Source organism: Mustela putorius, unplaced genomic scaffold (assembly GCF_011764305.1).
Source record: "Mustela putorius furo isolate JIRA1106 unplaced genomic scaffold, ASM1176430v1.1 tig00000139_pilon_pilon_pilon, whole genome shotgun sequence".
Lineage (NCBI taxonomy): Eukaryota > Metazoa > Chordata > Mammalia > Carnivora > Mustelidae > Mustela > Mustela putorius.
The window spans coordinates 15090306-15104141 of record NW_025421293.1 but is presented as its reverse complement, the minus strand read 5'-3'; the positions used below and the strand labels follow the sequence as shown (position 1 = coordinate 15104141).

The 13836-nt window shown below is 53.3% G+C and overlaps 1 protein-coding gene across 10 annotated transcripts in view; it reads left to right on the top strand.

Moving 5' to 3' along the window:
• The first annotated feature begins 8726 nt into the window (after positions 1 to 8726).
• The window catches only part of SUN1 (Sad1 and UNC84 domain containing 1), a 54798-nt gene continuing 49688 nt past the window's right edge, over positions 8727 to 13836 (top strand). For 9 of the 10 annotated variants that reach the window (XM_045075200.1, XM_045075198.1, XM_045075199.1 and 6 more), the window contains exon 1: positions 8727 to 8875. The gene's annotated coding sequence lies outside the window, so the exon portion shown is untranslated. The remainder of the gene's footprint in view (positions 8876 to 13836) is intronic. The other variant, XM_045075194.1, reaches the window with a different exon arrangement.

Genomic DNA, 13836 nt, shown 5'->3' with positions numbered 1-13836 from the left:
AAGGTACAGGACAACTCCATTTTTGTTTAAAGAAGGAAGTATGTCATGTCTAAAACATGAAAGGCTGTTCTTTTTTGTGAGTTGCTGCTGTGATTTTTAAAATTTTATATTTATTTATTTTTTTAAAGGTTGTATTTATTTGACAGAGATCACAAGTAGGCAGAGAGGCAGGCAGAGAGAGAGGGAGGAAGCAGGCTCTCTGCTGAGCAGAGAGCCCGATGTGGGGGCTTGATCCCAGGACCCTGAGATCATGACCTGAGCAGAAGGCAAATGCTTAACCCACTGAGCCACCCAGGTGCCCCGTTGCTATGATATTTTATTTTATTTTTTTTTGTTTTTTTGTTTTTTTGTTTTTTTTTTTTTTAATTTTATTTATTTATTTATTTATTTGACAGAGAGAAATCACAAGTAGATGGAGAGGCAGGCAGAGAGAGAGAGAGAGGGAAGCAGGCTCTCCGCTGAGGAGAGAGCCCGATGCGGGACTCGATCCCAGGACCCTGAGATCATGACCTGAGCCAAAGGCAGCGGCTTAACCCACTGAGCCACCCAGGCGCCCCGATATTTTAAAGTAATATTAGGTTCCCCCCGCCCCCGCCACCTCATGGGGCTTTTTTTTTTCTTCTTCTTTTTCTTTTTTTTTCTACAACACAGCTTATCTGTGAAGTGGAAAAAACAATAAAAACTGAGCAAGAGGGGCACCTGGGTGGCTCAGTGGGTTAAAGTCTCTGCCTTCAGCTCAGGTCTGATCCCAGGGTCCTGGGATCAAGTCCCGCATTGGGCTCTCTGCTCAATGGGGAGCCTGCTTCCTCCTCTCTCTCTGCCTGCCTCTCTGCCTGCTTGTGATCTCTGTCTGTCAAATAAATAAACAAAATATTAAAAAAATAATAATAAAAAACTGAGCAAGAGCAGCTCCCCGCCATGGGTGGCCTCCCCGCCGGGTCAGAGGGCAGCCTCCCTTCCCTCCCCGCTGGCTTCCAGGTCCCCGCATGCAGGTTGCCCTTTCTCCACCAAGGAGCTGGAGTCCCTGAGCAGGTGGTTTCACACCCAGCAGGAGAACTGAATTCCTGAGTTCCATGGCCCCGGGGAGCTGGCTTCCCAGACGGCCCGCAGAGTTGTGCTGAAACACACGTGCTGTACAATGTACCGCATTCACCATGTTGCCGTGGGTCGTTTGGGCTGTGGAGCCTGTTCACACTGTCCCCACCGCCCACCGTGTCCAGGGCTCTTGCATCCTGGCAAGACAAACTCTGTCCCCCGGCCAGCCCCACTGCCCACTGTCTGTGAGTCTGACAGCTCCAGGCCTTCTCAGACAGGGATGCGACACGCTGTCTGTCATCTGGTGCCTGGTTTATCTCACGGGGCCACATGACCTCCAGACTCGTCCCTGCGGTAGTGGGCTCAGAGTCTCCTTGCTTCTGCGTGGCTGAGGGACAGCCCACCACGTGGACGGGCCACCTCAAGTTTATCCATCAGCTGACAGTGGACACGTGGGCCGCCTCCTGCGTGTGTTGGGGGGGGACAGTGTTTCTGGAGGTCCTTCTTTGGGTTCTCTTGGTCACCCCCTACCGTGGAGTTGCCCAGTCGCTCAGGGGTGCCAGCCTGTTTTATGCCAACTGCACCACCCTACACGCTCATAAAATGGTTAATTTTGTGTTGGGTGAACTTCACCTCAATCAAAAGAAAATGTTAGAAGTGGGTGGGGTGTTGCTCAAGAGACCAGGATCTGGACAGGGGCTTCTCCCCTGAGTGACCTGAGAGCCAGGGGAGGCTGTGAATGGAGCAGTCATGGGGTGGAGAAAGGTTTATGGTGAAGAGTGGGCATAGGCTCCCGTGATCCTCTGAGCTAAGGCTGGTGGCGGCTCAGGTCAGGGGCATCTGTCTGAATGGCAGGGAGGACCCGAGGGCAGGTGGGGTACAGGTGGGAGGACACCTGCCTCCAGAATTCCCAGGTTCCCGCCTAGAGGCATGAATCTTGGCTTCGTCAGCTTAGGACGTGTTGAAAGGAATGGCGTTGGATAGAAATAGGAAGTCCTAGGATGAGCCCCAAACTCCTCAGCATGCGGGGGTCAGAGGGATGAGGAAGGAGCCAGACAGCCAGGGGATGTGTGTGGAGGACGGGCCCAACCCAGATGCGGCTGCCCCCAGCCACCGGCTTGCGGGAACCAGAGATGCAGGGGGAATAAAACAGAAGCCCGTGTGGAGAGCGAGGGCCTCTAGGTATGGATCTTTGAATTCCAGAGTTAGGGACGACGGCCACTGCTGTCCGTCTGGGTGCTTCCAGGAATCCCTATGTCTGTCATGCATGGGATGCCATGGCGGACCCTGGGAGCCACGGAGGGTGGCCTTCAAGGGATGCGCTCGCCTGAGCCCCGGGCCCCAGGAGGAGCCTGAGGTGGGCAAGACAGGAACCAGCACCAGGAGACGTGAGATTGTTTCCCCTGAGATGCTGCTCCTGGTAGTTTTCCTTCCTGGCTTCTCCACCAGCTCTACCCTCTATCTCACGTTGGCCCCATCGTCTAGATGCACAAAGCTCGGGCTTGGGTTTCTGACCCCGTCTTTCTTACTCCTCTGCCAGGAGTCAGGTTCTGTTTACAGCCAGAACCTGCTGCTAGACAGGAGGTATGTGCGGCACGGAGAAGAAAGGGTCCTTCCCTCTGGGAGCTTAGCAAAACAGGCATCCACAGACCGTAGCGCCTGCCTCACCTGTCCACACTAGCCAGGCTGCTGGTGCAACTTCTGCCTTGGTTTCCCTGGTTGTCGGACCATCCTGCCCAGCAGCAGCGGGGAGACAGGGAGTCTCAGGGACAGGCAGTTTGGCCCAGGCTCCAAGTAGGCTGATTGATGCACAGGCGGAGAAGCAGCCCCCGGCTATGCTCTCCTGCCCGCCTGTCCGCATCCCTCCTTGCACCTGCTCCTTGTGCTCCTCTTCTCTGGATGGAGGCCTTGCAGGCTGTGCCAGTACCCCAGCGGGAGAGGCCCAGCACCCCCAGGGGCCGGGTCCTGGTGCCAGGTCCCTCTCCAGGGAGAAACCCAGGCAGTGGGCTCTGGTGCAGAGCATAGGGAGTAGGCCCCAACGCGAGCCATGCCTCTGAAAGACCTTGTCTTCACGCCCGTGACATGTGACAGTTGTGAGTGTCCCTTGGGCTGGTCTGCAGGAGTGCAAGGTGGTGCATTGGGCCCGCAGATGCTGGGGTTTTGGAGCTGTGTGGCCCACCTCCCTGCGAGCCCACAGTGGGGGTCCTGAGCCCTCTGCCTGCCCCCAGACTCCAGTGGGCTTTGGCCTCAGACTGTCTCTGCTCCAGAGCCCACCCTGAGTTCCATGGCATAGCTGTAGGCAGCACTCCCACCATCACCCTCTGTGACCATGGACATCACTTACTGCTTGCTTCCAAAGGGCCAGGAGCTGCCAACATGTTACTGCCATTCTCTGGAGGCCCTGCAGGCAGACGCAATCAGTCCTGTTGATAGGGGAGGCCACTGGGGCCCAGGGAGGCCAAGGGCTTGGGTCAGTGCCCCACAGCTCCAGCTGGCTGAGCCAGGGTAGGGGTGGGGTCAGAGCTGCTGGCCCCCAGCCCACACTCCTCCCACTTACCCCTCAGGAGAACATAACAACTTAGAAGCTTCCATCCTCAATACTTGTCATTATTTTATTCCATACTCCTGGGTTAAGGCATTGCAAAGTGGCATCTCTTTGCCATTTATTTAAGTGACGTGAAGTTATGTTGAGAAGTTATTTTTAGCTCTAAACCATGGGAAAGTAGCGGAGAAAGTTTGATTAGGTTGCCTCTGCCTTGACTGAAATCCAGTGTGTTTTTCTTCGTTAATTCTTTGGAATGTATGTAGTCATAAGTGAATTATAGTTGTATTAATTCACACGATATACAAACGTATGGAACCCACTTCATTTATTCCTATGATATATAAATGTGCTGTTTGTAATCATAATCTATAGTAACTTTTAAAAAAGATTTTATTTATTTATTTATTTGATACAGAGGGGCAGAGGGAAAGGGAAAAGCAGGCTCCCCGCTGAGCATGGGGCCCAATGTGGGGCTCGATCCCAGGACTCTGAGATCACGACCCGAAGGCAGGTGCTTAACTGAATGAGCCACCCAGGCACTTCTATATTTAGTAACATGTTAATAAATGCTTTACAAATATTATAAAATAAGAATTCTTTATGGAACATAACCACATTAAATCAAACGTTTACTTTTTTTAAAGATTTCATTTATTTATTTGACAAGAGAGAGATCACAGCTAGGCAGAGAGGCAGGCAGAGAGAGAGGAGGAAGGAGGCTTCTCGCTGAGCAGAGAGCCTGATGCAGGGTTCGATCCCAGGACCCTGGGATCATGACCTGAGCCGAATGCAGAGGCTTAACCCACTGAGCCACCCAGGTACCCTTCAAACATTTAGTATAAAGATAACTTGGGTCTATCTAAAATTGGTATGTGTTGTCTCTGTGCTGAGAAGCCCTACTGCTGGGCAGAAGACACCCCCACAGGTGGTGTTCATAGTGGTGAGACCCAGGAAGGGCTTACCACCCATTGGCGAGAACAGGTCTGATTTACTCTGTTCTTCTTGTGGAGGGGGTATATCCAGTACAGGGAATGGAGAAGAGCCCTTGGTATCCAGGCCTAGCGTGGGGGGAGGGAGGCACACTGAGCAGCACAGCCATGCCCTGGTGCTCCGCGCACCTGACCCCCGCAGCAGGGCATGCACCCTTACAGGAACCGGCTTGTGGGTGGGAGGCCAAGCTGCCTCGAGTCTGTCCATCAGCCTCCCTGTTGAGGGAAGACGTTGAGGGCTGCAAAGGGGACCAGCAAGCCTTAGGTCTATGTATCATCTATTGATATCTATCCATCTTATCTTTGCCTATTTATTTGACTTCCATCTATCCCTTCCAGGGTGGAAGGGGGAGGGAATTCAGCCCTCCTCCATGGCCCGCTGTTATCCTGATCCCTCCTGGTTTCACGCAGTTACTCTCTGGATCATTCCCTACTCCTCTGCTGTCCTCTTCCCCAAAGGTCTTACGGTTGGTGTCTCTCTTCCTTGCCGTGAGTGTCCTTATTACCCACACAGCCCTGCTCGGTGTGTCTTCACTCACCTGAATGGTGTTATGCAGAATAGTGGGGGGAGTGTATGTGTCAGTCCGGGTTCTCCAGAGAGACGGTGGAAGACACGGCACGTGGGGCAGGTGTGTACATGTGAAAGAGAGAGATATGCATATATGAAACTGGTTCACGGGGTTATGGAGGCTGGAACACGCAGCAGCGGAGACCCAAGAGGGCTGCTGGTGTAAGCTCCAGCCTGTCTGAATCTAAAGGCAGGAGAAGAGCTGGACGGGCCACCGGGAGCCCAGATATTCATGCAAAGATTATTCTGGACTGTCTGCGAGGGAGTTTCCGGGTGAGGTAAACATCTGATTCCATAGATGGACTCAGGCAGATGGCTCTCCCGGGAGTGGGTGGGGCTCGCCCAGTCCACTGTGTGCCTGGAGAGAACACACGGTGGAGAAAAAAAGGGATGCTCTTGGCCAGCTGAAGAATAAGTGAACCAGCATGCTGTCTGCCCAGCGGGCCTGGGACACCCTGCCTGGGGGGTCCCTATTTGCCCAGGGCAGAGTGTCGGGACCAGCACCTTGGAGGGAAGGCCCTGCTCAAGTTCCCTTCCCAGGGGCCTGGGGGCGGGTGTGCAGTTCACGGACACCAGGATCCCCAAGTCCACCCGCCCACCAGCACTTGGCGTCCTTCCCTCTCTGCTACTGACTGGATGGAGGTGGGGCGAGGAGGAATTATTCTATTTGCATTTCTCTGATCCCAAATGAGCTCCAGCATCTCTTCTTGATTTTTGAAAATTTTTAAGGTTTTTAAGGTATAATTTTTAAGGTTATTTTTTCTCTGCACCTAACGTGGGTTTCAGACTCACAAGCCTGAGATGCACAGTTGCACTGACTGAGCCTGCCAAGTGCCCCATCAAGCATCTCTTCTATTCCTGTCATGCATTTAGGTTTCTTCCCAGTGCATTGCCTGTTCACACCCTTTGCCTGCTTCTCTGCTGTGTTCCTGTCTTCCTCTTGATGATCTCCAGGAGCTCCTTGGACGCTCTAAGCAGTAGCTCCTTGTCTGTTTTAAATGTGGCAAATATCTTCTGACTGGTCACCAGCTGCTGACTTGTCATGGTGTCTTTTATGGAACAGACTTTTTTTAAAAGATTATATTTATTTGAGAGAGAGAGAGAGAGAGAGACAGACAGACAGCATGAGCGGGAGGGGCAGAGGGAGAGGGAGAGAATCTCAAGCAGAGCCTGACGTGGGGCTCAGTCCCAGGACCCTGAGATCACGACCTGAGCTGAAAACAAGAGTTGGACGCTTAACCGACTATACCCCCTGGGCGCCCCCAGACACCCTTCATTTTAACGTAATTCATCCGCGTTCTGCCGTTGATGTACTTCTGAGGTTTTAAGAAATCCTTCCCTGCTGCAGGGAAACAAATTCTCCTTGACATCTCCTCTAGACACTAGAGTGTTTCTTTTCATTTGGCTTTCCAGTTATCAAGCAGCTGGTTTTATTTCTTTAAAAATGAAACTTCAAAAAGGGACATGACAAGATAGTCCCAGTTAATTTGGGATAGTGGAATCAAGGTGGATGTCACAGTACTTTCTTATAGTTTAACACTTAGAAACTTTGAAAACTTCTAAAACTGTTGAGTTCATTGTACAAAATACAGTAACACCAAGTAGGACTAGAAGAGCAATGCCCCTACTTGGAGTTGCTGGCATCATTTTTCCAAGCTGTGTGTGTATGTGTGTGTGTGAGAGAGAGTGTGAGTGTGAACACATGAAATCCCACAGCATATACTGTTTTCAGTTAATGGCTTGTCATTTCCTGAGTGCATTTCTTGGCCCAGTCTCTACATTTATGTGGCACTATAAAGTGCTTTCTTTCTTTTAAAGATTTTTGCTTATTTATTTGAGAGAGAGAAGCAGAGCAGGGGTGGGGAGGAGCAGACAAGGAAGGAGAGAGACCAGCAGACTCCATACTCAGTGGAACCCATGACTGGAGCTGAAACCGAGTCTACGTCCAAAGCAATTGATCCACCCAGGTGCCTGTTTCATTTTGAAGAGCTAGCCTTGTTCTTGGACGTGTCTCCTTTATGATTTAAGTCTGTGATGTCACCTTCAAGTCACGTTTCCTTATTGCGACTTCACACCTAGACATCACTTGAAGAATTTCTTCCTTTTTTCTGGAAGCCAGTGTCCACACAAACGTGGCTTCCTTGACCAGTGAATGAAGGCCTCTAAATCTTCAACCCCCACCTCAGGGTGCTGGCATCTGCTTTTCTGTCTGCCCCGAATGCTGCTGGTTTGCTCCCTTATGTCTCCTGTGTCCCCACCTGCCTGCCACATTCATAATTTGCAGGCCTCCCACACCTTAGCCCTGCCTCTGCTTGTTTTCCTCCAAGCTTGCACAGAAACACAGAACTCCTCCCATCGGAATGTGGGGACAGATAATGTGATTTTCTACGTGCTTCAAAAATGCACCTGCTATAGGAGGCATCCAGTGAACATGGGGTCCTGCCGTGCAACCCCAGTGAGGAGAGTGCGCCCACGGAGCTGTCCGGGAGTGAACATGCTGGGTTTGAAATAAAGGGATCAGATGGCCCAGGGGAGCGGAGAAGGCCCACAGCCAGAGGGAGGGGGGCAGAGTAGGGGAACCGGGCAAGCAAGGACCCCCCTCGCCCCTGACCCTGACGGAGCCCACAGAGAAGTGTCCCCTCTCGGGCCTCCTCGTGAGGCCGGACTAGGTGCTCTCTCCAGTGCTCCTCCTTAGGCCGGGAGGCCCCGCGTCGCGATGGCAGCGGAGGGACTCTTGCACACAGCTCCCCCATGCAAACGGGTTCCAGCCTGCTGCCGTCAGTAGGAACTAGTTGAGCCCAGACGAAGCCAACGCAAACCCCGCACAGGCGGGGGCGGGAGCCAGGTAGGCGTGCAGGGGTCCCCCGTCCCTGGTGCGGCCTTTCTCCCAGGTGGCAGCTCCAGGACACAGCGGGCCGCAGGTTTCCTCCCCGCACTGCACGTGTGCGTGAGGAGTCCTACCCTGCTCTCCAGCGCTTCTCCGTCCTAGAGCATCCCTCGTGCTCCCGGAGTCCTCCGCAGGGCAACGTGCCAAACCCCTCCCCCACCTGCGAGGCCATCTGGTCGGCCCCGTGGCGCGCGCGTCCGGGACCCACCGCAGCCCGCGCCCACCGCCCCAGCAGTCCCCACCCCTAACACCCACCCCGGGGAAAGGGCGTCCGAGCTCCTCCGAGAGAGCGAGGTCGCAGCGTGCGGTTGCGAGCGGACCGGCGCAGACTCGCGGGGACCCCCGGCCGCCGGAGCCTCAGTCTCCACCCGGGTCCCGGGCAAGGGCGGACCGCGGGCGGGGCGCCACCCTCGCATCAGCTCCCCAACTGCAACTCAAGGCGGGAGGCGCGGACACCGCGGGGCGGAGACAATGGCTCCGCCTCCGTGCGGCCCCTCCCGCGGCGGCCGCGGTCCCGCCTCTGCCGTACGGCCGCCGCAGCGTACGTCGCCCCCTCCCGCCGTACGGTCCGGCGCGCCGCCTCGCGGCCCCGCCCACTTCTCCTCTTGAGCGGTCGGCCTCAGCTCGCGATTGGCCAGGCTCCTAGATAGGCCGCCTTCTTACTGGCCAAGGGGCTTCAGGTGGCGCGCTCCAGACTGGTGGAAGTCTGCGTTGCTCCCGCCCGCCTCCAGTCGCAGCCCGCGATTGGCTGGCGCCCCCAAGGTCTCTTCTCGAGATCGGGTCTGGGTGGCGCGGATCAGGCCTGGGGCGGCAGCGGGGGCGCAATCGGTGGTGGCTGTGGCGCGAGGCAGGTGAGTTCCTGGGGAGGGGAGGGGAAAGGTGGGAGGGGTGAGGGGGCCGGAGCGAGGTCGGCGGGGGAAACAGGAATGGGGCTAGGGCGTCTCTCACAGCGGGCGGGAGCTGCGGGCCGGGGGCGGAGGGCACGGACTGTGCCACGGGCCCCGCCTGTGCAGCCAACGGCCGCCGCCGCCTCCTCGGCCTTGCGCGTCCCCGCACCTGGCCCGAGTCTGCGGCAGGCGGGTCCCGGGGGCGTCTCCTCCGCCCGACGTCAGCGGGGTGCCGGCGGGGCTGTGGGGACGCTTGCGCACCCGGGGACTTATGTCGTCGCCGCCCGCCCCTACCCGGGCGCCCCGGATGCCTACACCCGGGAGCCCCCGCCTCCCCCGACGCCGACACCCGGGAGTCCCCGTCATCCCCGACCCCCGGGAGCTCCGCTTACCCCGATTCGACTCCCGGGAGCCCCCGCCCCCCCCGACCCCCGCCTCCGACACAGGGGAGCCCCCGCCGACCCCGACTCCCGCCATCCCCGACCCCCGCCATCCCCGACCCTGACACCCGGGAGCCCCCGACACCCCGGACCCCGACCCCCGGGAGCCCCCGCCTCCCCAACCGCGGCACCCGGGAGTCCCCGCTTCCCCCACTCACCCAACACACGGGAGCACCCGACCCCCACCACCCCCACAACCTGGCACCCCAGCCTTCCGCACACCTGGGTGCCCCTGACCCCTGTCACCCCCAACACTCCGGTGCCTCCGATCCCCGCGCCCCCAACACACGGGAGACCCCCACCCCCGTCATCTGGGCTCCCCTGACCCCCCACCAGGGTCCCCGGCTTGGCCTCGGGGTGCTTGACCTCGCTGGAGCGCGGGGTGGGGCGCTCGCCCCCTTGACCTGCTCTGCAGCTCTCCTACAGGTCCCAGAGTTTCTGCACCTGGTGCGCTGGTCCTGGTTGGGCCCTCACCCTCCGCCCGCCAGAGTGAGCAGGTGTGGAGTGCTTGCCAGCCCCGGGGTGGGGCGGGGCCCGGGGCCTGCCTTCCCTGTGGGGACCTATTCGTGCCCACAGGAGCACTCCGGTGTGCGGGGCTTGCCTTCCCAGGGTGCGGGCGGCCCGCTGCCCCAGTACGTGCTGCTCGGTCTCAACCCCGGGTGCGCGCACTGTTTTCACTCCCAGGGTCTGCAGTGCTTGGAAACTTGGGTTTTGGTTTATTCGCCTCCGTTTCATGGGACATTGTGTAGTTTTTCTACGTCTGGAAGCTCAGGAGGGTTAGTTCTGGGGCATTTTCTTGCACTGTTTTCTTGGACACTTTTCATGTTTTACTTTTGTTTTCTGTGTGTTTTGGAAATGCTTTTACTTGGGACTTAGCCCTTTTGGTCCCTGTTTGTACTTTTTAAATATAAAATCTTTATCTATCCCATTTTCCATTTTTGTCTTTTCATTTCACTTTGTAGATTTCCTCAGTTTTTTTTTTCTTTTATTTAGCATTTTATTTTGGTCATCGTATTTTAAATTTCCCAGAGCTTTTTTGGAGGTTCCTTTTTTCCTCTAAAATTCAGCCATGTTTCTTCTTTCTTTCTTTCTTTTTTTTTAAATTTTTGTTTATTTATTTATTTATTTGACATACAGAGATCACAAGTAGGCAGAGAGGTAGGCAGAGAGTGAGAGGGAAGCAGGCTCCCCACTGAGCAGCTCCCCACTGAGGGATGGGGGGGGGGGCTTGATCCCAGGACCCTGGGATCATGACCTGAGCTGAAGGCAGAGGCTTTAACCCACTGAGCCACCCAGGCGCCCCTCAGCCATGTTTCTTATTTCGTAGACACGGTAGTGGCTCATTCTCTTCTTCCGTGACCTCAGTTTTTGCTTGCTTTGGCCTGTGTTCTGTGACATGTTGGGTGATCCTGGTTGAGCACATTGGAGAGCAGGACCCTGCCCGCTCCTGTGGTAGTTCTGGGCTGATAGGGAGGGGCATTACCTTTATCCTTTATTGGGCATTTTATCCTCTCAAGGGCTTTCCAGTCTCCTGCCTAGTTTTCCAAGTTGGGTAGAAGAGTGTGGTTGTGGCCTTCAAAAGTGAGTAAGGAAGTGCTGTTCCTCTCCCTTTCTAGGAGGACATCCTGGGGCTTCAGGATTCCCCTTATCCTCTGCTATAGAGACCCCTTGGTGTTTGTTTTTTTGTTTCTTTAAGATTTTATTTATTCCTTTGAGAGATAAACGGAGAGAGAAGCAGACTCCCTGCTGAGCAGGGAGCCCCACGTGGATCTCTGTCCAGGACCTGGGGATCTGGGACTTGAGCTGAAGGCAGATGTTTCACTGGCTGAGCCTAACCACTGCTGTTGTGTGACTGGTGCAATACACAACATAAAATTTGCCCCTTTGATGGGTCTGGAGGGGCCAGCCCTCATCACGGTCTAGTTCCAGAATGGTCTGTTTCGCCCGTTAGTGGAAACCCCATACCCGTCAGCAGGCACTTCCCCGTTGCTGCCAGCCTCTGGCCCCACTAACCTCCTGTCTGTCTATGAGTTTTCCTGCTCTGGGTTGTTTTATAGACGTGGATTCCTACAGTATGTGGCCTTCCGTGTCTGGCTTCTTTTACTTAGCATAATGTTTTCAAGGTTTATTCATGTTGTAACGTATCAGAGCTGCATTTCTTTTTTTGGCTGAAGAATACTGCATGAATATACCACAGTTTTTTTTAATCCGTTTATTGGTTAGTGGACATTTGAGTCATTTCTACTTTTTGCCTATTAATGAGTATTGCTGCCATGACCATTTGTGTACAGGTTTTTGTTGGAGTACATGTTTTCCCGTTTTTTGGGTATGTATCTAGGAGTGGGGTTGCTGGATCATATGGTAGTTCTAATTTAATGTGTAGAGGAACTGCCCGACTGTTTTCCGCAGTGGCTGCATCACTTTACAGTCCCACCCGCTGCATACAAGGTTCTAGTTTCTCTATATGCTCTCTTGCATTCACTATCTTTTTTGCTTTGTTTTTGCTTTCTTTTCTTTTCTCATTAAGATTTTATTTATTTATTCAAGAGCTGGTGGGATTGGCAGATGGAAAGGGAGCTAACAGACTCCCTGCTGAACAGGAAGCCTGAATTTGGGGCTAGATCCCAGGGCCTGGAGATCACGACCCAAGCTGAAGGCAGATGCTTAACCAACTGAGTCCCACCCAGGCCCCCCCATATGAATTTAAAGATTAACTTTATCGTGTTTGCAAAGAAGGCCATTGGAACTTTCATAGAGGTTGCATTGAATCTGGAGATCTCTTAGTAATCTTCTACTGCCATGTTTCAAAATATTAAGTCTTCTGGTCTATGAACAAGGGAAGTCTTTCCATGTATTTTTCTTTAATTTCTTTCAGCAGTGTTTTGTAATTTTCAGTGTACGAGCCTTGTTCTTTCTCGGTTAAATTTACTCTTTAAGTTTGTTTTTCTTTGGGATGCTGTGGTAAGAGGAATTGTTTAATTTCATTTCCAGATTGTTCATGGCTATTTTATAGAAATACAACTGATTTTGGGGTGTTGATCTTGTAACTTGCATCTCTGCTGAATTTGTTAGCTTTTATAGTTTTTTTTTGTTTGTGAATCCTTTATTTCTATATATGAGATATGTCATCTGTGAGTAGAGATAGCTTTACTGCTTCCTTTCCAATTGGAGGTCTTTTGTTTCTTGTTCTTGCCTAATGGCTCCCGCTGGAACTCCAGTGCCATGTTGAATAGCAGTGCTGGAAGTAGGCATTCTTGTTTTGTTCTTGATCTTAGGGGGAAGCTGTGTGTCCTTTCCCACAGAGGATGATGTGAGCTGTGGGTGTCAGTGAATGCCCTTTATTGGCTTGGGGAAGTTACCTTCTACTCCTACTTGGTTGAATATTTTATAATGAAAGGGTGTTGGATTTTGCCAAGTGCTTTTCTGCATTGATTGAGGTGTGATCATGGGTTTTGCCTAACTGCGTTTAAATGGACTTTCAGTGTTCAATTCCTGCTGTATTTCGGTTCCAGTCTCCACCCTCCCGTCCAGATGGAGTCAGGTGCCACTATTGTAACCTTTCGGGGGTTCCATGATGACAGTTGGACCATTTCTCAGTGCTTCTCCTTGCAAGCTTGTGACTCAGCTTTTTCTGGCTTAGTTGTGTTTTCGTTAATTTGCATTCTACCTTCCAGGTTTCTTGCTGTTGTCTTTTCTTGGTTTTGTTTTGATCTGTGGCTGTGTGCCTTTAGGAACAATCTCATTTTAGGAGGCGTATCAGAAGAGAGTGGGAGCTACCATCTTTGTTCATTGTACCATTTTCAACTGGAAATTACTGGGTGACCTATTTTCAGGGAACACTGGCGTTTGATGGAGTGTCTGCTCATAGCCATTGGTTCCTGGTTCTGAATTTATGATGATCGGATGATCTCCAGATTCTGAAAGTAGAGCCAATTTGAATTTGCTCACAATTACAAACGCCAGGCAACAGTTTTTGGTAGAAGAGACATGGGAGGGAACCATCTTTTAGCCCTGCATCTCCTGCTCCCACCTGAATATTTTGAGGTGAGGCAAGAGTGCGGGGAGTCATGGCACCTATGAGACCCACTGAGATGCAGGGGTGGTCGGCCTGAGCACCTGGTGGAAGGTTATGCTCACATGTAGGCTCCAGGGCACATGGGAACCAGACAGTGGTGGTGTCCCAGCAGGAGTGCTGTGGGAGCCAAGCTGCAGCCCCATCTTGTTCACTGGGGTAACCGTGTTCCTCCTTTCTTGCTCCCTCCATTCCCAGATTTGGAACTCATGGCTGTTTTGGCTTGCTGACCCTTCTTGATTTCGGGTAGAGGAGACTGAACCTAGGATGTGCTTTTGAAACCGTTTGCTTGCACTGGGTCAAAATGAGCAGGATTGGCAGATGGGAATACAGTACATGGCCCTGCTGCTTATGCTGTGTTTTGTTGGTTCTATTTCGTTAAGTGACTTGGGTCATTTGTTAGGCAGTTCTGC